This window comes from Muscardinus avellanarius (assembly GCF_963383645.1).
Source record: "Muscardinus avellanarius genome assembly, chromosome: 2".
NCBI classification, from domain to species: domain Eukaryota; kingdom Metazoa; phylum Chordata; class Mammalia; order Rodentia; family Gliridae; genus Muscardinus; species Muscardinus avellanarius.
Window position 1 is genome coordinate 131,938,377 of NC_137787.1, and position 27,849 is coordinate 131,966,225.

A 27,849-nucleotide genomic window follows, 5' to 3' on the forward strand; every position below is an offset into this window, starting at 1 on the left:
TAATTAACAATAACTAGGAGAAAAGGGGTAATGAGAGGAGGTCGAATTATAGAAAGGGCCCTATAGCGAAGCAACTAAGGTGACCAATCAGAGGGTATGGGATGGGGGAGGATGGAACCTCTTTAAAACTCAGGAGGTATGTAAACAAATGTATCAAAGAAAATCACCAATCAAGCATGGGATCCAGGGAGGGGGAGGGAATGGGATGGGGATTGGATGAGGGCTAATTGGATGATGTGTGCTTGTATATCCTCTCATGTCTTGTATTCCAATGTGATTTATGATTACAATGCACCAATAAAAAAATAAAATAAAATAAAATAAATAAAAAAATAAAAAGGTGAACTTTGGATATAAACACAGACAATAAGGCAAGGCAGTGAGAGGTACACAAGTAGAAGATGGGCATCTACATGCCATAGAGAGAGGTCCAGGGCAGAGCCTTTCCTCAGATCCCAAAGAAGGTGCTCACTCTGATGACACCTTGATTCTGGTATATAAGAACTGTGAGATAATAAGTTTCTGATGTTTAAGTCACCCCATTTGTGGTACTTTGTTAAGATAGCCTTAAAATTTGAATATGGTAACTTTGTCAAGTCTTATTCTTGCCTGCATATACAATTACTTTGAAAAAATTCAACATCATCTCTACTAATTCAAGTGATTAGAAAATAAGGAATTTTCCAGACACAAAATAGGCAGGACAAGATCAGAGGGAAAAGAGAAAGAGTGTGAGGTATTATCATTATGGCCCCATTTGCGCTAACATTTTGTGACTTTATTATTGTACTTCCTATTCTTTTCTGGACCAGATAGGTACTACATTCCCAAAATATTTATTAAATTACTTTTAATTCCCTGAAAAAATAAGACAGGGACTTGAGTGTGAATAATTTATCTGAAAAGTGATTAAAAAAGCACAAAATAGGGAATGAAAAGACTGAAAAGGGAGAAAAGCTACTAAAATTATGTTAATTTATAGATTACTATCTGGTCTCCTAAGGTTCAATATCTCTGGGAACTGTGAGAAATTGGGTAAAATACACATCAAAATTGTGCCATGGAGAAATGAGGGAGCTGGGATACTTATCTACCCACTCCTGTCTATCATTCTTTACAAGTTGTTCCTGGGGGAATTAAAGGAATAGGACTCTGCAACCACTCTGGTGCTGGGCTGAGCACCATCCTATAGAGATGAGGAGACCCATTGGCAGAGAAACAGAAAGATGTAGTCACTAGAGCTGTCAGTATGTGAAATATTGTCCAGCCAGGCAAGTGAGCCACAGGCTGGCCAATGGGATGTGGAGTGAAATACCAAATCAATATCACCTTTTATACTACACAGGAGAGCTGGATTAATAGTGAAATTATGGTTTTACGTGAAACAAATATTTACATATGAAATTTTTAGATAGTTTGGGTATACATGGCTTCAAGGAATCTTTGTTTACAGTTACAACTAAGAAAATAATACCAGGAAAAAGTGTTTGAGGGTAAGGCCTTGTCCTCGCGTAAAATTTAATATTAAAAGGAAGAACTAATGTCTCTGAAAATAAAGAAATGAAAGATACTATATTTCTTGGTTCTGCCTGAACTCATAAACTGAATCTTTATTTCTAAGTAATTTGAGTGGTTGGCAAGTCTATGCAGTCATTTGTTTGCATATCCTCTTTTTCAATAAACATGGGTAATGATGAGGGAATGGGTTGGATTTGGGGAAAAGGAAGTTGAATAAAATTATATTTACTTGAGAAACTCACAATCAAATTATTTCAAATTAAACTTATTTCAAATCAAGTTGAATAAAATTATGTTTACTTGAGAAACTCACAATATAAAAGCCAGGATGGAGGTAAATACAATCTATGATGTGTTAACTTGCCATAATTGTATGTATAGAAGCTTAGCCACAAGACAGAGATTTGTTATCCTATTTGCTGGGGCATCAGGGAGGTGGATTAAGGAGTTGTCTCTGCACTCTAAGTTTGACCCTCAAAGATGATTAGGGATTTCCAAGCTGGTCAAGATGGGGCTTGGGGGGAGTAGCCTATTCTAGATCAATAGCCAGGATAAACACAAATGAAACCAAGAATAAAAGTAATCCAAGGTGGCTACAATTTAGGAATTTGTAATGTATCTCTAGGCAGTGAGGACCATGAGATCTCTCATCAGGAGCAGTATATGTTGGATTTGTAGCACTGGAAAAACCTTCCTGGCAGCAGTGAAACTTTTGTTTAGGAACAAAGAGATGCAAATGTGAAGAGTATTTCTGTGACCGTGGCAATAATGCATTTGTAATGCAGTTCTGAACTATGGTGATGCTCAGTAGCATAGAGGAAAGAAATTCTGCAGCTGATGGAGCACCGAAGCCCTGAGTGCTTGAGCTGGTGAGAGGGCAGGAGCGAGGCGGGGACTGAGACTTCCTCTTGATTTCTATGTTAGGTATATGGGAGAGCCAATTGCTTACATGGTTATTACAGGAGAAGTAGGCTAGCTAGGTTGTGAGTGGGAATGAGTTTATGTTTGGCGATATTGAGTTGGATGTGGCAAAACACAACCTGCCATTAACATGAAGCTTTGATCTATGAAAGTGAAAGTAAGATGGTAATGAATCTCAAGTAAAGTATCAACTGCTTTAGAGGGAAGTCCTATGACCAGTATAGAAGATAAAACATTGCTTAACTTAATCCCTATGAAATTTCTACTTGACCATTTTTGGTCTTCAGAAAACAACAGTTTCATATGATTCCTCATATAGTAGTCTGGCTTAGGGAAGAAACTTACAAATAATCTTATTTAAGCTTCACTAAAGAAGTAAGAATTATTGCTAAGTGTTGACAATAATGCTTTGAGGAAAATAAAATAATGATAAACTATTTCATACCAAAATATCTACTTTATATTAAGTTGACTTTTTAGTCTCACTACTCACTTGCTTGGGACAGGTCAGTGGTGTCTGACTGAGCCAGTAAATGGCTCTGAGCTGGCAGGCAAGTGGAGATGGTGGGGGGAGTCATTGTGACTCTACCACCAAGAAGGCTACTGAACTGTATCACCTTTATTTCTACCCCAGCCTCCTATTATGTTCTACAGCAGTGCCCACATTGAGCAGGAGTTCCTTGGAGTTCAAGAGAAAAGCTTGAAGTAATCACTTCAGAAAATATCATTTACTTTTATGTAATTTGAACTGATGAATTCTTCTTGGTTAGTCAAAAGGAGGAGCAAAACACTTGAGGGCTTTTCAAATAAAAAAAAATACATGAAGAAATGATATTTGTATGGCTCTGAGCTGGCAGGCAAGTGGAGATGGTGGGGGGAGTCATTGTAACTCTACCACCAAGAAGGCTACTGAACTGTATCACCTTTATTTCTAACCCAGCCTCCTATTATGTTCTACAGCAGTGCCCACATTGAGCAGGAGTTCCTTGGAGTTCAAGAGAAAAGCTTGAAGTAATCACTTCAGAAAATATCATTTACTTTTATGTAATTTGAACTGATGAATTCTTCTTGGTTAGTCAAAAGGAGGAGCAAAACACTTGAGGGCTTTTCAAATAAAAAAAAATACATGAAGAAATGATATTTGTCTTGGTGACTGATGCCAGGAACATTTTGTTTTGATAAGTTCAATTCTGCCACCGTTATATTACAGTCAAAATAGAGCATTTGACTGATTTATACATCTCTCTCTTAAGCTGATCCTGCTCTCTGCAACTGAGATACTCCCAGATCCAAATTATTTCTGCCTTTCAGATTTATACTGACATTAGTATAAACTAAATGAAGAAAAATGAAAATATATTCATGCAGCTGTTTCTGCATATCACCTTTAATCTTCCTTGCACTTTAAAATATGTGCTTCTCAGAGAGGGAGAGAGAGATCTATTTTTGCTCTATATGAATATAAAAGTAATTTGTTACCATGGTGACAGATTTTTTTCCAGCCTGTATTTTCCAAACATAGCCTTTGCTACAGGTTTTGGGTAAACATTCTCACTGTTGTCCATATACAGTGTCATGCTTCACTGACCACTTTGGGTCAAGTACAAGTTAGTCTAACAAATATAGCATAACACTTGACAGATATTTTTATTTTGTTGATACATGTATCAATATGAGCCTTTTGACAGAGTCAGAGTGAGGGCATTTCAAATTCCTGAACCCCTTGGTTTGGCAAACCTAAAGTTTAGTGTTTTGATTTCCATGTCATCCTTTGCAAAAGAACCACTTTTTAATTTAACCCTAAACAATCCCAACTGGTCAGTATTCATCCAACACTACATTCTTCAACTAGCCAGTCTGCAAGAGAATGTTTTCCTAGAAATCTTGTTAAAAGTGAGCAACTTTTCAGCTGTTTTGTAAAAAACAAACAAACAAACAAAAAATATCTGAGGTCTAATTTTTCTCTACTTAAGTAAGGTATAGGAGAATAAATAAACAGAGCTTGGAGTGTCAATCCATAGGCTTGAAAAAATAAATAAACCAGCAATTATGGAAAAATGGCCATCAAGATATGGAGGATGAAGGAAGATGGAGGAAAAAAGGTGTGACCAGAGCAATACATGAACCCAGGTTTTGAAGATGTGTTTGGAGGCTGGTGATGGGAGGTAGAGATGGTGAGACAACAGGAAGGAGAGAGAAGAGAACCATGAGAGGAAGCAGCAGTGAACACAGTATGTTGTGCAGTAGGTGAGCAATTGTAGTTCAAATATTAGTTAAAACAATTACTGATCAAAGTCAAGGATCATTTATATATTCATCATATAGTTTGCTCTTGTATAGGATTAAAGGCATGAATTCACAGGACTAGGTTTTCTATATGTAAGTTAAATGTTGTTGAATATATATGTGGGAAAGTTATTATGTTCACCCTAAAATAGATAAACAGAAGTAGAGTAATATAAAGTCCGAGTAAATGGAAAGAGGTGATAATATGTAAACACATAAAAGGAAGTTGATTATACAAAAGCCATGTGAGCGACAAAGAGGTTTATTGCACCTCCAAGGCAGTAGAAATTCCTTTCACTTCAGGCAATCAGAGATCAAGATTAGATTTAGTTTTTGCAGAATGAGGCAAATTTATAGGGAAATAAAAAAGACAAAAGGAACCCCTTTTCTCTAGGTGACCTCCAGTGGAACATACACATAAAGAAAATTGTTGAATTAGGCTGAAATCAGCTTCTTACCTTCTACTTTGGATGTAAACACCGATACCCCAGGAAGCCTACTGGGTCTGCAAAATAGACCCAAAGCTCCTGAACCAAACCATCGAATGAATGAGAACAAGATTGCCTCTCACATCCACTAGGAGGCAGAAAATAAAATGTAGTCATCCCTCATCAGCAGAAGAGCTTAACATTTGGCAGAATGCAGAGTGAAAAGGAAATATGAATCTGTTCTGTATTTTGGTACAATCATCATGACCACCAATAAAATGGTACAAGGAACAGCAACTTCTAACACAATTCACCAGTGCCCTTTCTCCTATAACAAAGATGGAAACTATAAGAATTCTTTACCTCAAACACTCTCTTAGAAGAAAAGCAAACTTTCGAGTATTACCCTCAATGGAGAGAGATGAAAATAACGGAAATGGGCAACAGAGGCTCCCTTCTGTCATTGCCAATAAAAGTAAACCACTATGGCATGTTTTTCCACTTATATAATCGACTCTTCCTAGGATTCAGGTAAAGGAACATATCCAAAGTGATGTAAACAAGTAACTGGGAAGATTGTACATTTAAACTCACATCCAGAAGGCTAAAGTATATAAAACATAGGTTTTATATACATGCACAGATCAGAGCAGTTCAACTGAGACCAGGAAATACACAGAAAACAGTGAGAGGCTCATCTGCAAAAGGTCCCAGCAAGGAGGTTAAACATGTTCGTTAGACACTTGGGAACTTCCAGAGCATTTCCTTTGAGGAAAAGAATTACTATACAGCACATTTCAACTATTTTGTGTAAAATTTGGCCTAGAGTTATGTAATTATGCAAAATAAGCCATTTAGCAGTTAAAAGATGTTAATAATTGAAAAATAGAGCCAGGTGTTGGTGGTGCATGTTTATAATCCCTGACTTTGAGTGGCTAAGACAGGAGAATCAAAGGTCCAAGGCCCAGTCTCAGCAATTTAGCAAAACTCTTTGCAACCTATTAAGACCCTGTTTCAAAACAAAAGAATAGGAAGGACTAGAAGTGTAGCTCAGAGGTAGAATGCCTCTGGGTTCAATCCCCACCCACACACACAAATGGGGGTTGAATAGTTCATCACTGTATGGTTTGCTCTGCTCATAACAAAGCGTCCCTAAGTTCACTGTCCACTTCTTTAACTTCACAGTCTCTCACGACCCCTGGCACATCTGCAGGTGTATTGGGCATGGCTAAATGTTTTTTCTCCAAACCAGGTTTGCCAAGTTTGCCTCTTATTTCACATGTAAATGGTTTTTCTCCAAGTCAAGTCTGCCAAGTTTGCCATCTTATTTCACAGCTGGGTGGGATGACTGTGCTCCAGATGTTGCCCATGTACCTTGCACCAATGGTTTAGGCAAGAAATGCTCTCATTGAAAGGCATGGCCTGAGACAGCAAGCAGAAACACACAGAACTCTTAAAGTTTGGATTTAAGTCTGCTTCTCCACTGTCACTCTCACCTTGACTTCTTGTTCATAGTCACTTGGACAAATTAAAAGCTTCACTCAGTAGGGAGGGTCCAAGCCATATGTCCCCCTTTTGTAAGTCACATGTTGAAGGGCATAAATTTAAGGTGGGCTGAAGACTTAGCTTATAATAAAATCCTCAGCATCACAAATCATTGAGACCTAAGTAGTGAGGAGGTTCTGAATTTAAAGATCTTAAATGAGAGATTGCTATTTTCAGTTAAATAAACTCAGTGTAGATAATAGAATGAGAATAGTAAAGTCTAATTTCTACTCCTGGGCCATGATTTCCTTATATATAAAACCAAAGGTAAAGACTAGTTAATCTACATTGTCTTTTTTTTTTAACTGTGATACTAGGCTTCTAGAATAAGTGTATAGAGATACAGCCAAATAAAATTTCTGTTTTAATGTAAAGTCTCTAATTAATTACTGAAGGAATGCTTAGGAAAATTGTACATTATAATTCTTAAGAACTCCAAAGAGTTGCTAAAATCTCATTTTTGATGAGAAAAAAAATGAATTGTACTCTTCACAGGCTAATCACGGCTAAGACTTTTGAGACACCTGTCTCTGATACATATTTAATATCCCCTTTATATAAATGGAAACATGGATGGAATATCACTATTACAGAGCCAATAGTTCAAAAGTACTCTTAGCAAACGTGGGTAGAACTTTTGAGCACTACTTGAAACAGCAGAACACTAAGAAAATACACTGGGGCAACCTCAACATGAAGCTTTTTATAGCTCTGTCACCTCTTCTTATAGACCTCGTCCTTGAGAACAAGGATTGCCACTTGTGGGAAATTTTATATCGTGGGGTGTTGACAGGGACCAAGGAAAAGGAAGACAAGTGCAGAAAGCCAGGTATGGGAGGCGGTTGGCAGTGTGCTGTTGCTTTGTCAGGCTGCAGTAACGATGGCTGAAAATGATGTGTCTATCACATTTCCCCTCTCATTTTAGCCATGCAGTTTCATCTTTCCCCTTCTCTTCTTTTCTTCCACTAACCATGAATTTTTGCTTACTTTGTAGGTAATGTGGAATTTCACACGTACTTTCATGAGTGGATATTTTGCCCACATCTGACCTTCTTATATATTAACTGCATTCTTTAGTTTTCTGGGTCCCCCATTTCCTTTCAGATCTAACTCAGATTGACTTAGTTTATGTCCATTGTATGTGAGGGGAACTCAGCATCATTTCCTGGGGCTCTTCATGGTACCGAGTCTTGTTGTGGCTGATTCCTGACCTCCACTGAGCCGGCTATATCTAGGATGTGTTCTCCTTCCCATACCATATTGTTCTACTGGCTCCACCCTTTTTTTTCTTTCTTTCTTCTGATGTTCCACTGACACAAAGCTGACAAGTTGAGTCAACTAAAATATTGGGAAGATGCAAGAGTGATTTTACCTGCAACACAGCAAATAAAGTGAGAGTAACTATTAGATGGCTCTGTAATTAAAAAACCTTCAGTCATTTTCTCTGTCTGGGCCTTTCTGATAGAGAGTCTCATTACTCCAGCCTAGGTGATCCCATAAGGCTCCTCTCTGCTGTACCTTGGCTGCTTCTCAGAAAACAACAGGCTCTCAGGGCTTATAGAATAATTCTCTATCATACCCTTTCCCACACTGAATTCCAACCTGACTTACATAAAGATTATAAAGTACTTTACTAAACTAAGAGATTTCTCTTCTAGAACTGCATAGTTTAGTAGCATAAAGCCTCAAAATGATTTTTTTTTTTTGTAATCTGGGTAGGGTACCATACTTTGACAGAGCTGTCTTCTTTGACAGGAATATAGTATTGCCAATGTTCATTTCTGTCCCTCATTAGCCCAACATCATCATTCAAAACAGGAGTGACGATGGATACTTTGCTTTTGCATTTCTTTTAGAAAGACATATTTATTTCTGACATTAAAAAATACAATACCTCAGTGGACAGGGCAAGTTTTGGTCTTTATTTGGAGGCAAGGAGACTGGGAGAGTACTGTCAAAAGAGTCCAATTGTGGCAAACTCATGTCATGTTCGTTATTTGGCAAAGAACAACTAGAGATGCACCTTGGATCAAGCTAAGGAGAAGACTGGGACTTTATTTTGTGAGTAATGGAGAACCAGTGATAGTTTTAAGTAGAAATACATTTATCTTTGCTACTTTGTTGTAGGGAGAAATTTCATGAGTAGGATGGAGTTGATTGGGGTGGTAGAGTGGGAAAACAGACAAAGATGATGTAAAAAGACTGTTGGAATTTCTTTGTATTAAGTAGTATACAATAAATATAGATTTGAAGCAGTTTTATTAAATATTCAATTTTATGGCCTTCTATAAGAGAGTAGGAGACTGTTTAGCTTATTGTTGAAGTGGAGAACTGAGGAATATCCTGTGGATTAAAGAAAGATAGCTATCATCTTGGTTGTAGCTCTCAAGAAATGAGTGAGAAATTTAAGCATTAAAAAAATCTTATACATTAGTATATAATAAGAAGAATACTTTGGTATTTTCTACACAATATCAAACATGACTTCAACAGAACTAAAGGGCATAATTACAAAGGTTTTTGTGGAAACAGAAATGGCTGTCAGAGTCCCTCAAAGCAGACAGCCAGAATAAAGATTGGAATTTACTTCCCATTAAAACCATTCTCCACCAAATGTCACACCTCTGAGTGTTTTTAATGGCACAATTGGCTTCTAAAGGAATAGAATGCATGAAATTTAATATGTTTCCAACTTGAAGTCATATTTGAAGTCAGGTTCAGTCTTATTTTAAACCAGTTTAAATCCAACGTGTGTGTGTGTGTGTGTGTGTGTGTGTGTGTGTGTGTGTTCTGAATTGGGTGTAAAGGGGGAAGGGATGCGACTTTAGAAATCTCTCACTTTCTCTCTCACATATGTCTGGATTGTTTTCATTTTTATATGCATGAACTGATTTTATAATAAATATAAAAACAAATCAAAGATGTCATTTTGGGCTACAGAATAACACTTGGTAATGATTCTACTGCTTAGTAATACCCAACTAGAATTTCTCAAATTAAGTTGAGAGACTAAAGATGTAAGAGCTCTTTCAAACTTCTGCTTTGATACTGTTGAACTATTTGGAAGTGGAGCAGAGGTGAGAGGGGTAAAGGGTCACTATATTCAACATGGCTTCAGTGTGTGCTCTTACCCCCCCACGCCCTCCTTCTTGCTCTCTTTCTCTAACTCTCTATCTTTCACCTGCTAAGAGGAATTAACTTTTTGTTTCATAAAATTAGGGTTAGGTCTGAATTAGAACTGCCTTATTCCAAGTCTTGCTTAAGAATCATAGAATGTAAGAAGGAGGAGAGAGAGAGACATATGTACTAGGTATGAGGAAAGGTATTTTTACTAAGTACTTATTCCTGCCCCCAAGCTTTGTGTCATTTATGTTGACAAACTGATACTCATCAATATTCATTATGTAAATGAGAAAACAAACCAAAAAATGTGGGTAATTTATCAAAAAAATCACATAGTCAATGATGGAGCTATTTCTTAGCATCCTTCTGTCTGTTCTAAAGTACATGCTTTTCTCCACACCATCTGCTACTCACTGGCTAATGTATAATCCCTTGTGATTTATCTGCAATGACTCTGTACAGCCAGGAAAAGGCAGAGCTAATATGTGGGCACTACACCCAACAGCTCATTTTGCTGTCAAAGCTCAACTTGGCAACATTATTCGGGAAGGCTGGGCTTCAGGATGATAAAGAAATTCACTAAGTGGGGGTCTTATTTATTTATTTTTAATGAATTGGTACAATTGCTCAAGATGAGCAGTTACTAAACACCCCACTAGGAGCACACAGTGAGGGAGGGCTAATGAGAAAAAGTTTCCAGTTCTTTAAAATTTGTTTGATGTAATTCTGCTTGGCAGCCCAGGGAGGATGCTGTTTTCCTGTGGAGTTTTTATTATTATTGCTGTGCAGTTGTCTGCCTTCCTCTTTGACTTTGCATATTCACTGCTCCAGGTTCAGAAATAACTGCTCTGCTGAATTTAAAGTGAAGAAAATAACTATCAGAATAATGCCATATGAGTAAATACGACTAAACATGTTCTATTAGCAAAACTGGAGTGTTGAGTTGGTCATGTACAACTGGAAAAGGAATACATCGATGCCAGGGGTGGAGCACACATCTGGGTTTTATGGGCAACAAGAATGTGCTTTCCTCTGGATGATATCCCTTGCGTTTCCAGCCCTCACTCCACATTCCCTCAGTGGTTGGCAGGCCTTGGTTCCACAATAGCAAGGCCTCCACTACAGGGGCAGAGCTATGCCCCAATTATTGTTCCTCAAGAATTGAGATGAAAGTACTTTTCTCTCAAATTACTTAGAAAATTGCTTCTATTTCCTTTTTCCATTTTTGCAAGACTAGTTATATCCGTTAGCTGAGAGGGTCTAGCCCAACCAGCCCATTACCAAGCGACTCCTGTAGGGCCATTTTAAAAATGCTATCACAGCAGCCTATCTCAGCTGCCAGAATATTATTGCTTTGAACTTTGATAGCTTCTTCCTTCTGAAAAGTCAAAGCTATTTGTCAAATTTAAAAAGGATTATATGTATGCAAAATGAAAAAATAAGGACTATGATGAAATAATTAGATGTCCTCATATTTACAGCCTTGCATATGCTGTAAATGATCAGAAGTATATTAATTTTATCATTTCTAGAAGATGGTCCTGGATACCCTTAAATAATAGGGTTCTGCACGGTGTGGTGCTACACACTTATAATCCCAGTGCTTTGGAGACTGAGACAGGAGGATTGCATATTCAAGACCAGCCTCAGAAATTTAGTGAGAACTTGTCTCAAAATAGAAAAATAAAAAAGGGGTTGTGGATATAGATCAGAGGTAGAATATCTCTGGGTTCAATCCCCAGTAACACAATAAAAATAAATAAATAAATAAATGTATGTTTTCTGTAAGGAGAGCATGCTAAGTGTTCATGTAAGATCCTATTGAGGCACTGGAATTGATATGAATTTTATATATGCAAATTTTGTAACACTACAAATAAGTAGAATATATATTGTGTGCCTACATGCTTTACCTACCTTATTTTGCTGAGTTCTCAAAGTAATTCCATGGTTAGACATTGTCTCCACTTTTTATAGATTTATGGATTTATTCCATTCCCTCTAATGGGGCCATGATGGTGTTCTGTTTACTCACTATTATATTCACACAAGCAAACACAGATCTTGCTTATAATAGAAACTTCATAAATATTTGTTGAATCAACTCTAGCCCCCAGAACATATTTGTTAGCTGTTGAACTGAACTACTTGAGGACACTAACCAGCAGAAAAATTAAGTGGTATATTTAGTTCTCAAAGTCCTTAAAGTGGGTCAGAATTCAAGCTGATGTTGGCCCCATCCATTGAGATCAGAGCTCTGAGGAGCCCTTTGCACGAATAATTTATCTTCTCTTGTTTTGCTCAGCATGTCTGTGAGTATATACCATTACTGATGTATTTCCAAGTCTGTGAGTACTCTCCTGGGATACACTGCCTCCTAATTTACCAAAATGGTTCTGCCTGGTGCTAAAGCAGTAACCTTTTCCACATCAGGCAGAAATGTCAACTCACTGACATGCAAAGAAATAGTTTCCATTTTATTTCTGGCAGGAGGGAGCTGACATATGGCATTAATCCTCTATGACCAAGGGATAGGTGGTCCAAGGGACACATGGCCCTCATGTTCTCTTTTCTTTGCTTTTGTTGGATACAGAGAGGTGACAGCCCTGTGTGCTTAGAGAGCCAGTCTGCAGTGGGTTATGGCCTTTACTGGGATTAGCTAAAAAGTCTTCCCTTTAAAGGCACTGTTCTTAAATCCAAGTGAAACTGGAGCTGAGCTGTGCATTTGTCTGAAACTACGATAAGAAGATGAGAATAGACCAGCCGGGGGGAAAGACAGCCAGCGAGGAAAGGCTGCAGGGATTTTGGTTCACAATGAAATTTGATAGGAGAACCAAATTCCTAAAACAAGCAAACCTCAGAACAAGAAAATGATCAAGAGCAAGAAGGAATATGGAAGATCAGGTAGTGGCTACAAATATAAGTATTAGTTAATGAAATTTTGTAACACAACTTTAGAGCTTCCTCTGACTCTCCATCTTTAGTCCCCTAATTATATAAATATTATATATATATATATGAATGTATATAGTATATATACTATATATGGAAATGATATACATATTATCTCTATATGTGGATGGATATATACACATACACATATACACCTATATTTATCACTATAAATGGTAAACTCTTCTAATGAATTTCTTTCTTTTTAAAAATGTATAATTGAGAAAAATAAAGCTCATCTATTATGCTTCTCTCCAACACTTGATCTCTGATCTTTGGACCAAAGTCCAAAATGCCATGTTTTAGTACTGAATTGTCCCTTGCTTTTAATTGAGTCATCTTCTTTTTGTTCATATGTGGAAGCTAGAGAGGAATAGGGATACAAGAGGGACTTTCAATAATAGAAGTGAAACTCCAGTGGAGTGGAGGGGGCCTGACGGAGGATAGGGGGCATTAGTGAAGGAAACACTTCCATTGACATTGTGTATATATGTGAAATGATCAGTATCAATATTATGTGTGGAGAAGGGGAGGGAGTAGAGAGGGAGCTGTGGAGGAAGCTGATCAAATGGCGTGTGAATATATGTTCTATCACTCTGAATCTCATTATGATATGAGAATACAATGCATATAGATGATAGATAGATAGATAGATAGATAGATAGATAGATAGATAGTGTTCTGTGGAGTTCTCTTGAAATGTCCTTTGGCATCTGAAACCTCGCTTGCATCTGAGGCAGTGGAGGATATTTCCCTGTGTGTTGGTTTGCCTCTGAACACTAAATGCCCATATAACCTTTGACATGTTTCTCTTTGTGTCTCAGTTTCCCCATGTATGAAAGTAAAAATGCTTCTAGTACCCATTTTGTTGTATATGAGTACAAAGATCATGATCCTCACAGCATGGAAAGCATGTTGGGCAGGAGAGAGTATTATAAAGTTGTCCTAGCTACATTATCTATGGAGAGGTATGGGCTTTTGCTCTATCTCCCTTTATTAGTATCTGACAAAATTTAACAATCAATGAATTTAAGAGGAGGAAAAGGATTCTTTTGACTCATGGTTTTAGAGGTTTCAATCCATGGTTTCTTGGCCTTGGTGCTTTGGGCCTGTAGTGGTACCATAAGTGCATCATGGGGGTTGGGGGGGAGGAGGCCTGCTCATCTCACTGCCACCAGGGAGCAAAGAGAGAGACAGAAAGGGGATGAAGTCTTCACGTCTCCTTCAAGAGCATGACCCCAGTGACTTAACTTCTTTCTACCGGGCCCCACCTACTGAAGGTTCCACCATCTCCCAACAGAGGCTGGGGACCAAGTCTGTAACACACAGGCCTTTGGGGAGTGTTCAAGAATCAAACCATAGCATCCACTGTTGTTCAAGGATCAACTTAAAGAACACACTCTGAGGACTTTAGATTGCATCTGTAAGTGTGCATAGGTGCCAGGGTAAATGAGGAGCATTCCTGTCATTACCATACAGTTTTGCATTTCTTGTCTGCTGACTCATTTTCTTCAAATTGCTTAATGAATGTGCTCTTCTATCTAAAGAAACAGGGCCTGATGTCAGGATCTTTGTGGAGAATTTCTTTTGTATTCTTTAATATCACTCAATGCTATTTATAACATTTTGCTGTTCTCAAAGCCCTTTCAAAGACAGCTCAATCACCGCACATGACAATCCCAAATGGTACATGTAATTCTTTCTTCACAGACGAGGGAACTGGGACTCTGGGAGGTGATTTATTTTGCATCCCTGGGGGATCGGGGAGGGGTTAGAGGGGGCACAGTTGTGTTATGAACCTAGATCTTTCCATTCCAGGATCTGTGTTCTCCTCACCTTGCCAGGCTGCCTCTTGAAAGCACTTCCTGACACATCCCACAGAGCTAGTCAGTTTGGAATGTGCAAGGGGCTGGCCTGCTGCAGAGCAGTTTCCCCACCAAGTGAGGAACTTAGTGGCTGATTTGGGAGCTTCCCTTCACCCTCTGCATCCCCTGATGCCTCTGTTTCCCTCTAGCTCTGGGCAGATCCTCAGTGCTCACAGCCTACTTGCTCTGTGCACAGCCCCAGGTGACAGCACAATAAATGCCAATGGCAGAGGGACAGCTAAAGGCGACCTATTTTTTAAAATCCCACTTTGCTGAATTATTGCAATAATTGCACCACTATCTATCTTCCGTGTGGGTGCCCTCAGAGGGCAGAAGATCAGCAGCTAATCAGCTGTCCTTTGCCTCTGGGAGAGATTTGAGAAAGATTCCATTGCGGTTGAAGGGGAGGCTGCACGCCGAGGAAGGCAGTGCTGGGGCTCTCTTTCTGCATCTGACTTTGTATTCACATCCAGGCACACTCAGCTCCACCGAGGGGAAGGGTCACAATACTCCACAGTCTCTCAAATCACTCCACAGTAATACTCTTTATAGATCCTATTATTGTCAGTAGAAAACAATTTTGAGGTCTGTATGTGATTAGGGCAGATGGCCAGCTTGGAGGCATTTGAAGAAAGTATCTTTTTACATTTCCTCTTATTGAATTTAGGGAATTTCTGGTTTAATGTAGAGTTTTGTACTGCATTTCAATACAGCAAAACTTGGAAGAAAATCTCTTTTAAGGATATAGATGGATCTTGGTAACGCTTTGATTAAATAGTTGTTAGCAAGTGGTATTTCCAGCTCTCATCCAGGCCTTCCTCTAACCACGGTCGTTCTCACCTTTGATTTCATTATTTCACCAGGGAAGATGGAAGAGGAAATGAAATAGAATTTAACGAGATCTTTACACATCTGTTGTGTAGAAAGAGAAACCGAGAGGATGAGAGAAATAAAATGGCACACTGCCAAGCTTTCTAGGCATAATATATTTCTTAAAATCTAAAATCACTGATTATAGAATTAATAAATTTTATTTATGATTTAAATATAGTTACTTATCAATTATTTATCTTTTTTATTTTTATGAAATTTTGGGTCACCCAAGCCTCCTAGTGATACTGCATCATTTTCCTTTTATAGTGTACTGTTATGTTACTTTTAGCATTCTAAGATTATAATGATTTTTCCTTTTTTAACTCAAAACTAAATTTTACACCCCCATAAAGGTCACATGTGAAGTTTCTTCTCTGTTCTCTGTGCTTTGAATGGAGTATGCATCTCACAGGTGGGAGTCAAGAGAAAAATAGGTTTTCTAAGTGCCCACATACTCTAGCTTACCAACCATGTGGCTCATATACAAATACAGCTATCTTCATTTGTAATCCATAGAATGTATATTACATAAAAATTTTAAAATGAGAAATGGAAAAATGTATAAAAAGGGGTTTATTTTTCTATGGGTATGCAGAAGTAGTTGGTATAGATGATTCTTCTTCCCATGTACAACTGAGACTGATAGCAAATTATTGGAAGTGGGTTTCTCTCCTTCATGGAATGTGGCTCTTACTTATTTCCTTGTTGGCCTACCATGTGGGATTGGCAGATGATTGAATTGTGGCTCATGAACATGAGCAGAAGTGATGTTGTCAAATTGAATCCAGACATCAACATCTCCCACACATACTCTTCTACTCTGTCATCTCGTTTTTGTTGATTTTGGGAGGCATGTGTCAGAGATGTCAGAGCTTCTGAGTAGAGAAGGCAGCCCTTACTGACCTGAACCACCTGCAGCACTCTGACTTAGCACATAGATGAGAAGCTTCTGCTATTCTTCATCATTTGTGTGTGGGCATATTTGTTACTGCAGCTTCACATCCTCTAACTAATACACCATACAGCCACTGTTGCATCAGAATAAATGCTATGTGGTGCTAAAAACTGAGAGATCATCAGAATAGGACTCCCAGAAATATTCATAGGCATATTCTGTAGGCATCTACATAGATAGACAGTATAATGTATGCTGAGCTTGGTAGCACATACCTGTAACTCAATCCAGTACTTGGGAGGATAAGACAGGAGGAAACAGGTTCAAGGCCAGCCTCAGCAACCACTGTACATGAAATGTTCTGCTTTTAGTGTAGCATTTCTTAAAATGCTATTCCATAAACCTCCAGATCAGAAGCTGGGTGTGCTTTAGTTCTGTCAAATCTTTAGGGCCAAATTAATGATAGGTGGAAAAGCAACATTCTGGACTTGAGCAAGAAAAGTAATGTGCTTCCCAAATGATTGTATATCTGCTCTGGAATTCTACTAAGGAAAGAGAATGGGACTTTGGAGGCTCAGAGTACCAGAGACATTCCTTTGCACATGTGATGGTGTAATAGTAGATGGGTATTGGTGCTTGTAGTCTTAGAATATTTTCTTTATCTTTTCTAGGTACTGCTTTTATTAGCAATCTTTGATGGCCTTCCCCCAAGCAGATATGTCTACGGGAAACTAGGCTTGCATATTGCTGGTTGAATTTCCTTTACTCAAAATTCTTGGGACTAGAAATGTTTTGAATTTTGGACTTTTCTTTGCATATACATGAGATGTCTTAGATATGGGACCTGCATCTAAACACAAAATTCATTTATGTTTTATACACTAAGCACTTTATACACATAGCCAGAAGGGAATTTTACACAATATTCATATATATATATATATATATATATATATATATATATATATAACATTTTTATTGGTGCATTATAATCATACATCTTTTTTTTTTTTTTGCAGTATTGGGGATGGAACCCAGGGACATCTACCTCCAAGCTATATCCCCAGCCCTATTTTTTATTCATTATTTTGAAACAGGATCTCACTGAGTTACAAAGGGCCTCACTAAGCACCTGAGACTGGCTTTGAACTGGCGCAATACTCGTCTCACCCTCCCAAGTGCTGGGATTACAAGCGTGCGCCACCATGCCCGGCCATAATCATACATCTTGATGAAGTTCAGACTGATAGAGGCACACATGGGCCCAGTAGTTATTGAGCCCTCTCCCAGTTCCCACCCCATTCCTTTGTTCTCCCCACCTTCCCATGCTTGACACAGTGGTTAGCATTGGTAAGCTTGTGTATGTACATCATGTCCATTGAAGTGTTTTCCTATTCAAGTCTTCCTCCCCTCTTCGGTCCCCTTCAGTTAGGTCTCCTTCATTCCACTAAAGTTTCTCCTCCTATGTCTGGAGTCCCTGCTGTGTCCCAGTTTCTTCCTAGCTTCCACATATGAGGGAGAACATCTGGTCTTTCATTTTTTTGTGACTGACTAATCTCACTTAGCATAATATTTTCTAGTTCCATTCATTTTCCTGAAAATGACATAATTTTATTCTTTTTGACTGAGTAGCATTCCATTGTGTGTATATCCCATAATTTGTAATCCAGCCATCTATTGATGGGCATCTCAGCTGGTTCCATAGTTTAACAATTATGAATCATGCAGCTATAAACATAGCACATGTGCATTTTGACTATAACCATCACATTAATTATGTGTTGACTTTTCCATTTGTGGTATCATGATGGTGTTTGGATTTTGGAGCACTAGGAATTTTAGATTATCAGATTACAGATGCTTGACCTGAGCTACTTATATCTAGTAAAGCAGAAGATAGGCCTTAAACATATGCAATCCATTTTTTTTTATTATTGGTGTTATGGAGGATTTGGAATTTACATCAATGAAGAGTTATTTAGGTCATTTGTCTGTGTCTTCCAGAAATGTCACAAGTCTTTGCTTTCTAACTCTGGGCTTTCAACCTTGAGAAAATTTTAATTTTCATTTGATGCAGAAAATAATGATTCATTATCATGTCTAAGTTTATTTGGCTAGTTATGAGATCTGGAGGCAATTTGAGATTTTCACTTTTATCGCTGTACATAAAAATCTGATTAACAAGTACTTTCCTGTGATCTTATTGTTTTTCAGAATTACTTGAGCTTTTTCTTACATTTTAAGTTGTGCTTTAGTTTTTAAAGGAGCCTGTCTTTCTTTGGGTCTCTTGAAAGACCTCTGCTGGCCTACTGATGGGAAGTTTTCAGAGGGATAGTCAATGTAATATGTGTGTACCTGTGTTCACACATGTGCATATACACATAAATATAGCAAGGAGTCACTCTAGAAGGTCTCTCTAAAGATTGTCAGTGGAGCCAGGCATGGTGGCACACACTTGTAATCCCAGCATTTGGGAAGCTGAGACAGGAGGATCCAGGTTCCAGGACAGCCAGAGCTACTTAGTGAGGCTCTTTGCAACTCAGGAGACCCTGTTTCAAAATAAAGAATAAAAAATAGGGCCGGAGGTGTAGCTGGGAGGTGGAATGATGCTGGATTCCATCCCCAGTACCAGCAAAAACGATCGTCAGTGTCAGCTGCTGTTGGGAGCCTGAGCAATGGCAGAATCTGGTAGGAGAGGCAACTTTTCCTCTTTGTATATCCTTGTTTACTATTTGTATTGTTTTGGGTTTTGTCCTTACTTTATGCAGATTGTTACGTTATGCAGATCCTTACTTTATGTTACCTTGCAATTAAATAGAGCAGATTAACACCTGATTGTTATTCACATTTCAGTAAGGAGGGAACTGAAGTTCTAAACTGTTTCATTCTTGTGTGTGAAATCAAGTGAGACTTACCTTCTTCCTGAGCTCTTTCTGTGCTTTACTTTCTGGCATCTCAATCATGAATCACTCGTAGGAAAGGTCTATGCCATCACAAAATGTATATATTTTTCTATAACAGACAGAAATAACAAAAACTCTTATCCATGGAATTCTGAGGTCTTCATAGTACATGGAAAGCTTGGGATTCATGAGACCATTCTCATGTGAACAAGATGAAGAGAAAATGAAACCACATGAATGTACATGTGCATGGAATGTTTGCTGTTCTAGATAAGCAGCCTGGCTTTTGATAGAGTGCATGAAGTCCTAAAGAGAAAGACCTGATGGTTTTCAAGAGCACCTTGCAAGTTTGTCACTTTAGGGGCCTTCACTGGCTTTTCTATGGATAAGAGATAGATGTACATACCACACTTGAACTTGAACTCTCCTTTCCATAAAATGAATAAATGCCATGTGTCAGGTACCTTTTTCTTCATATCCGAATAAAGAATTTTGTGTTTGATGTTTTTTTTTAGATAATAAAAAACTATGTGAAAGCAAAAAATAGCTCTATTAATTATGTCATGCAGCAGGTGAACCAAAAAGTACGTAGGTGGCAGATTTCTATCCCAAGGGCATTTGATAGCAGCTGTAAGCCTATGAAAGCTACTGATTTGTAGTGGAAACACTGACACAGCTTTCAGAACAGCAGCACGAGTGACACCACAAAAATTATAACTGTTCATGTTTTCTTCTCATAAAATTTAAAGGATTCAATTTTAAAATGTGAAAAAAAAAAAACCTTTGCTTTCTTTACATGAAACACCAAGGAAATCCCCACCAGGACTTGGAATTAAAACAAATGACCTGCCACTATATCATAAGCAATTAAAAATGATAACAACCACCAAATCTCTCCCAAAGTGATCCACTAACATAGCCAGAAATGAGCAAAGTGAGAAAGAAGCTGGCTCACGCCATTTGCCAGCATCACTTCCCAGTTGTCTGCTCTGCTTTTGCGTGCCTTCATATCTAGAATTGTTCTCTGACCTGTTACCCCGCATCCCAAATGCCCAAATATCATTCTGAGCCTTTGGTATATATTTTTTTCCAATAAAAAAATCTTTGGTTTTGAGGGCTTGGCCAATGGGAAAGAAAAATAACAATGGTGCCACAAATTGACTGATTTTCACTCTGAAACCCAGAATGCTCCTTTCTCATTCAACAGGTTTCTTCATCTGTTCATCATCATCCATGAAATATGTACTGAGAAGCCCACTGCCTTGTTCCATTTTGGTGAGTCTGCAGAATCAGCTTTCTCTTCTTACAGAAGCAGCCAATACAGCCCCACTCCCAAGTCAAATCTACATATTACTGCTTGTTGTCTTAGCATCCTCTTGCCCTCTTGTTAATATCTGGGAGCTGGATGGTTGTTATATTAGAACGTGAGAAAGAAGAACAAATATGTAAAATGTGAAAAATGAAAAGAAAGCCTTATTTCTAAATTGGTGAAGTCCAGAAAATTATGCTAATGACCTTTTTTTTTTTAATTGTTGTTGTTTGTAGTACTGGGAATTGAACCCAGGGTCATTCTACCTTTCTACCTCTGAGTTACACTCCCAGTCTGTTTATTTTTTATTTTTAAATAGGTTCTTACTAAGTTGCTGAGGCTGGCCCAAACCTGTGATTCTTCTGTCTTAGCCTTGTTTTTTTTTTTTTTTTTTTTTTGTTATGATGCTATTTCCTATTACATCTTCCTTTGGATGAAAAGGCTGCTGTTGACACCCAGAGTCAATAGGAGGTGGTGTAGCCACTTGAATGGCCAGAAATTATAGTTTCATTCTAGATTAGATTCTAGATCAGATTTGTCTCTAATGACCACATTAGAAGGTAAGCTAGAAAGCAAACAGAAGGGTCCAAGATAATGTCTCTGTTTCTGGTTTGGATAAAGACTTATTGGACAGTATGATTCAACATGACACTGAGAAAAGAAATCCAGAAGGAGCAAGTTGAGAAAATAGTATTTTTATTTGAACGAACAGACTATCACAGCTGCAAAAATAATATTTTTTGTAATAATTCCAGGGAACTTGATCAAGCTCTCCAAAGTCAGTGTAAGATGATCAAATGTAGCCGGAAGTGGTGACACATGCCTGTAATTCCAGGCTGAGACAGGAGGATCACAGGTTCAAGGACAGCCAAAGCAAGTAGTGAGACTCTCATCAACCTAGCAAGACCCTGTTTCCAAATAAAAATAAAATAAGTCTGGGGGTGTAGATCAGAGGTAGAATTCCCCTAGGTTCAATCCCCAGTAACACACACACACACACACACACACACACACACACACACACACACACACAATGATTGAATGCTCTTTATTTAATAACAAGAGGTGAGGCTGCTACCTTTCCACTTTCTCCTTCTAAGGATATAAACATTAAGGTTCCAAAAACCATTGACCTTAGACTTTGCAAGGCAAATTCATAAGCTTTCTGGCCTGTTTATTAGGAACAAATACCCCCAAGATGAACTAAGAAGCTCCTTGCATGACACACACAATCACAAGCAAGAGATGTGTCCGCTTATCTGTTGTGGAGATGACAGAGTTTTAATTGCCCCCTCTTCTACATTTATGAATGAATTTGCTTCAGTTTCTGTCCAGACATCGTAGACATTTCTGCCTACTTTTACATGCATAAATACTAATAATATTTAATTTTAAATTATTTTCTCTATCTCTTGCATTGATACAAAAAGGGGTCCTGCATTGGCAAGACTATATTTTCCTAATAAGTAGCTATGGAATTTGTAAATAGAAATGTCCAGAAGTCATCCAATGTACAGGGTTAATATCGCTGGTTTATAAAATGTCACTAATTATCTCTAGAGTGGACAAAGAGAGAGAGATGAGAGGTTCTGTCCCTGAGGACAGGGACAGGCCTCAGTAAGACAGATGCTCACTGAGGGCATAAAGAGGTCCATAGAGGAGGAAGAAGTTAGAAGGGCACGTGCCTCCTGTTTACTTTGATTCTGTGTCTAAACATACAATAGTTTGTGTTGAATGAATGAGTGAATATTTGTCATTACTGACCCTGGCCTGAAGGTGGGAGAAAAAAACTAAACCTAAAGTCGGGGAGTGTTGCCCTGGATCTTGGCTAGGCTGTGGCTCCATATCCCCAGTCATAACCCATAACCTCCCCACATGAGCACAAGCTTATTTTTTTCTCTCTCTCTCACTTTGCTCTCAGAACATAGAGAAGATGACCTGGTAAGATAGGAATTCCACCATCTTACTGTCCCCTCTCTTCATACACATAGGCTGACTGGGTGGTGATGAAGGTGATTTAATTCTATCCTGCATTATTCTATCTCTCTACCTGTCTATTTGATCTTCTTTCTAGCCACTGTGTATTTTCTTTCTTTTTAAAAAGCATCTGAATATTTTGCCTTTTTCAGTTATTATTTTCATAATTTATTTTATAAAAGGTGAAATAGATGCCTATATTCCCACATATGCACAATAAAACAAGTACAAATGTACTTATTACTCAGCTTAAGGAATCAAATATTCTCAAACTACAGAAACTGTTGAAACCCATTGTCTCTTTCTACCAGTAGTAATTTCTTTCCTTCATGAAAAAGAATCAGCATTATGACCTATGTGTTTATAATTACTTTGTATTAGGGTTTACTATGTGCACAGTTTGACAGATCTATGATTAAGTTTTATGTTATTGGAAATCCATAAAACAGTGTTACATTATTTGCAACTTCAATGTTTACTCAACCTTCTATTTTTGAGATTCATGATTTTTTAACAGCAGCTAAAATTAACTTATTTTATCTTCTGTGTACTATTTCAATAGATTTTATGTGTGCCAGGCTTTGTACCAGCAGGACATGGCACAGAGCCGTGGAAAAATGCTTTTGAGACATTATTACTGGTCTCAAAGAGGTGAGAGAGGAGAAGACAGGGGAATCAAACTTCCCCAGTGAAACACAGCTCTTCCCTTTATTACAGACTTATGGAGTTAAGACTGGGTCATTAAATCATCATTGCCTGTCTCTTGCTAGGGAGTAGAACATTGTGTTAGGAATGTTTTAGAAGATAAGTTGTTATCTGGTAGTTTTGCAGGTGCAGCAGAGGTTGCTGGCTTCAGCTCCCTTCTTGGGGAAAAGCAAGCAAAAGGTGTAATAAGATCGAACAGCATAGCTTAGATAGTGAAGGTCACAGTCTTCAGTTCCCTCAAGAAAGGCAGTCTTTTGCCAAAGAAAGCAAGAAGCTGTAAATCCATAAGTAAACAATTTTTAGACTTAGAAAAGTTCCCCACACATGCATTCTTAGATTTGAGTTGCACCTAGGTTTTGTATTTTGTTGTTTTGATTTTTTGTTTGTTTGTTTTTCCTATAAGCAAGGCTGCCGTGGGCATTCTTGAATGTGACTCTTCGTGCACATTTGCCAAAATAATGTATAATTAGGAGTAGAATTGCTGACTCCATGGTTCTCAAGAGTTTGGATACATTCACATATGCAAAATAATCCCTAGTTATTTTCTTTACTCTTGCCAATTCACAGTTCCATCACTGTGCTCTTACAAGAGCTTACACTGCTATACATTCTTACTAAGATATGACTTTGGGCAGATATTTAAATATTTTCTCATTTATTATTTGGATTAAATAATGGTTTAAAATGAAAAGAAGATCCAGAGTATACAGTGAAAAATTCCTCTCATCTTTAATTCCTTCCTCCAGAAGCAGAGTAGTTTCTTGTTTATCATTTGAGATATACTTTATGCATCTCCAAGGAAATATGTACATGTATGAATGTACATGGGTGTGTGCATGTAGGTATATTCACCTTTTTTTTTTTTTTTTTTGCAGTACTGGAGATGGAACCCAGGGAGCTACACCCCTGGCCCTATTTTTAATTATTTGATTTGAAACAGGGTTTCACTGAGTTGCAAAGGGCGTCACTAAGTAGCTGAGGCTGTCCACGAACTGCAATCCTCCTGTTTCATCCTCCCGAATGTGCCACCACGTCCATCAATATATTCACCTCTTTTACATAGACCATAACATGTCATACACCCATTCTGTGCCTTAATTATTACAGATAATGATATATTTGAAAATATATATTACTAGATAATAAACTCTTAAGTTTTTAGTTGTCTTAAAATAATTTTAAACTTAAAAGAAAGTTGCATAAATACTAAAAAAATACCCTTTTAGTCATTACTAAATTCACCTTATTTTAAATATTTTATCACATTTTCTTTATCATTTTGGCTCTCACAAATTTTTACTTTCATTTTTGAGCAATTTGAAAGTAGGCTGCATAATTTTATAATCTCAATTTATATTTAATTATGTTGATATTTGATAGGAGACATCATTTTTGCTGGGATGTGGTTTAGAAGTGCTGTAATTTTTTTCTCTGTTTTCTCTTTATTGTTGAAGCTAATTTTGTTACCCAACTGATGTACTGGCCAGTTGCTCCACTGTACAGTGACTAATAATCCTGTTGTAATTAATAAGAAATTTGTGGGAAGATACTTGAAACTATGTTTTCCATGCAGATCTAGCATCCATTGGCAGATGATTCTTGCCTCAAACAGTTTTAAATGTGATATTTGCAAAATAGTAATTTTTCTATTTTTATCAACCTTCAATACTTATTAGTCACACCTGCTATAATGTATAGCCTTACCTTATCTGTCTCTCAGTCTCATTTTCAATATTATCTCATGGGTTTATATTTTATTCAGTTATTATAATTTGCCAATACTGTACCTACTTTATTGCTCAGAGTTTCCCAAATCTAGCACATAGGAGCCCTTTTGATATTTCTTCTCCATCTCTTTTTTATTATGAAATTTATTTATATGCAATGACATTCTCCTATGTACTAGATACCTATCACCACAATCAATACTAAAAAAAGTCCTTATCCTACAGTGTTTCTGTGCCCATTGCAGCCGGTTCCTTCCTGCCTCTACTGACACCTAGCAAACATTGACCCACTTACTTTCACTGCAGTTTGTCTTTTTCTAAAATTTCATGTCCGTGAATTTATATAATATGCAATCTTGGAATTAATCCAACTTAGTAAGGAGTTTTTGAAAATGTCTTGCTGGATTTGCTAATATTTTGTTTAGAATTTTCACATATATACATTAATATAAATATTAATGAGTGAGATTGTCTTAGAAATTTCCTTTCTCTGTTTGGGGATCAAAGTTATGCTAACCTTGTAGCAGAATTTAGAAAGTACTCTCATAGCTTTCTAAAAGAATATAAAATATTGGACTACTTATTTCCTTGAAGCAAGGGTAAGAGTCTTAGCCTTGTGAAAAAATTTAGAAGTATTTCCTCAGTTCATTTAATTGTTGTAAGACTCTTCTGTCTTCTCATTTCTTTTTTCAGCCAGATTAAGTAAATTATTCATACCAGGCCTCTGATCTTTTAATATAAATTATAAAATCTAATGACACAAAGTTGTTCATAGTATTCTTTCCGAAATTCAGTCTTGGTTGCAGCTGTCATTATATCTTCTTCTTTAAAAATATTTTAAATTTTTGATTAATGTGTATTCATTGTATAAATGAATGGAGTACAGTGTGATATTTCAACACATGCATACACCATGTGCTCATCAAATCAGAGTAATTAGCATTTCTCTCTTTGTCATTTCTTAATATTTGGAGACTTGAAGTTCTTTTCTCTAGTTCTTTTTTAAAAATAGATTATTGTGGACTATAGTCACCCACTGTTCTGAGGAACCCAGACCTTATTGTTTCTATACAACTGTTTTTCGAAACTCATTATCCTGCCATTCTTTATCCTCCTCCTACCTCCACTTTCCAGCCTCTAGTAATCATCTATCTACATTAAGATCTACGTTTAGCTGGGCGTGGTGGCGCACGCTTGTAATCCCCGCGCTTGGGAGGCTGAGACAAGAGGATCGCACAGGTTCGAAGCCAGCCTCAGCTACTTAGTGAGGCTCTCAGCAACTTAGTGAGACCCTGTTTCCAAATAAAATATAAAATAGGTCTGGGAGTGTAGCCCGGAAGTAGAAAGCCCTGGGTTGTACCACCAAAAACAACAACAACAACAACAACCACCACAACAACAAAACTACTTTTTTAGCTTCTGCATGTGAGAATGTGTGGTGCTTCTGTACCTGGCTTATTTTACTCAACAAGATGTCTTTTAGGTCCAATCTGCTTCAAATAGCAGTTTCCATTCTTCTTTATGGCTGACTGATATTTCATTGTGTATATATATAGTACATTTCCTTTATCCATTCATCAGTTCATGGGCATCTAACTTATTCCATATCTTTGCTATTGTGACTTGTATCACAATAAACATGAGGGTGCCGGCATATGTATGCTGATTTCATTTTTTGAATATATATCTAGAAGTTAGATATTTGGGTCATATGGTAGGTAGATCAATTTTGTTTTTCTGATGAACTTTCATCCTATTTAACATAGTCCAGAAATTATTATATTAATCTTTATCATTGTATTCAGTTTTCCTTCTGCAACTCTAAAAGGGAGAATCAAGTTTCCCCAAAGAATCTCTTTTCTGATAGGTGGATTTTTTTTCCTCTGGAACTTTTTGTTTCACAAGGATTTGGTTAGCTTTGTGGCTTCTGACCTAAAGTGGATAGCTCACCTCCAGCATCTCTACTTTGAGAAGTGCTATATTCTCAGAATCTTTCAAGTTGTCCCTTTGTCCTAGGACAATAACAAATATTTGGGTTAAGAGGTTATTGTTTTTCTCATTTGCTTTCATCTTCTTTCTTTTTTTTCTTTTCTTTTTTACTTTTTGCTTGTAAATGTTGTATATACTATCCTACAAGATCATCAATAAATTTTAAAATATGTTTTTTATAATTTATCTAGAGGATATTATAAGAGGAAGGTTTTAAAAATATCTAGCCTATATGCTGTTTACAAGCTGAAGTTAATTTAATTAAAGGCCAATTTAAACTAAGAAAAATTAGAGAAGAAAAAAATGATTCCATAAATTCTCTGGTGACCATATTTATAAAAGACAAGAGAAGTAAGTTATTTCATTTTGATAATAATGTGTATTCTAAGATATAAGTGACATATCTTTTTATTTAAAAATGTGTTTACAAATATTTTAATAATATATTTTATTTGATCCAATATAACAAAAATATTACTATTTCAATATAATATAAAATTGTTAGGAAAATGTTGCATTCTTTGCACTATTTCAAAATCAAGTGTTTGTGTGTGTGTGTGTGTGTGTGTGTGTGTGTGTGTGTGAGTGATACTGGGGATTGAACCCAAGGATATTCTACTTTTGAGCTATACTCCCAGCCCTATTTTAATTTTTATTTTGAGTTTCTCTAAATTGTTGAGGGCCACATTATGTTGGCTGAGGCTAACCATGAACCAATCTTATTTTTATTTTTACTATGCATCTCAATTTGGATGAGCCACATTTCTGGAGCTCAGTGTCACATGAAGCTAGAGGTCACTCTGTTAATGAAGTTTCTACCATTTTTTCATTAT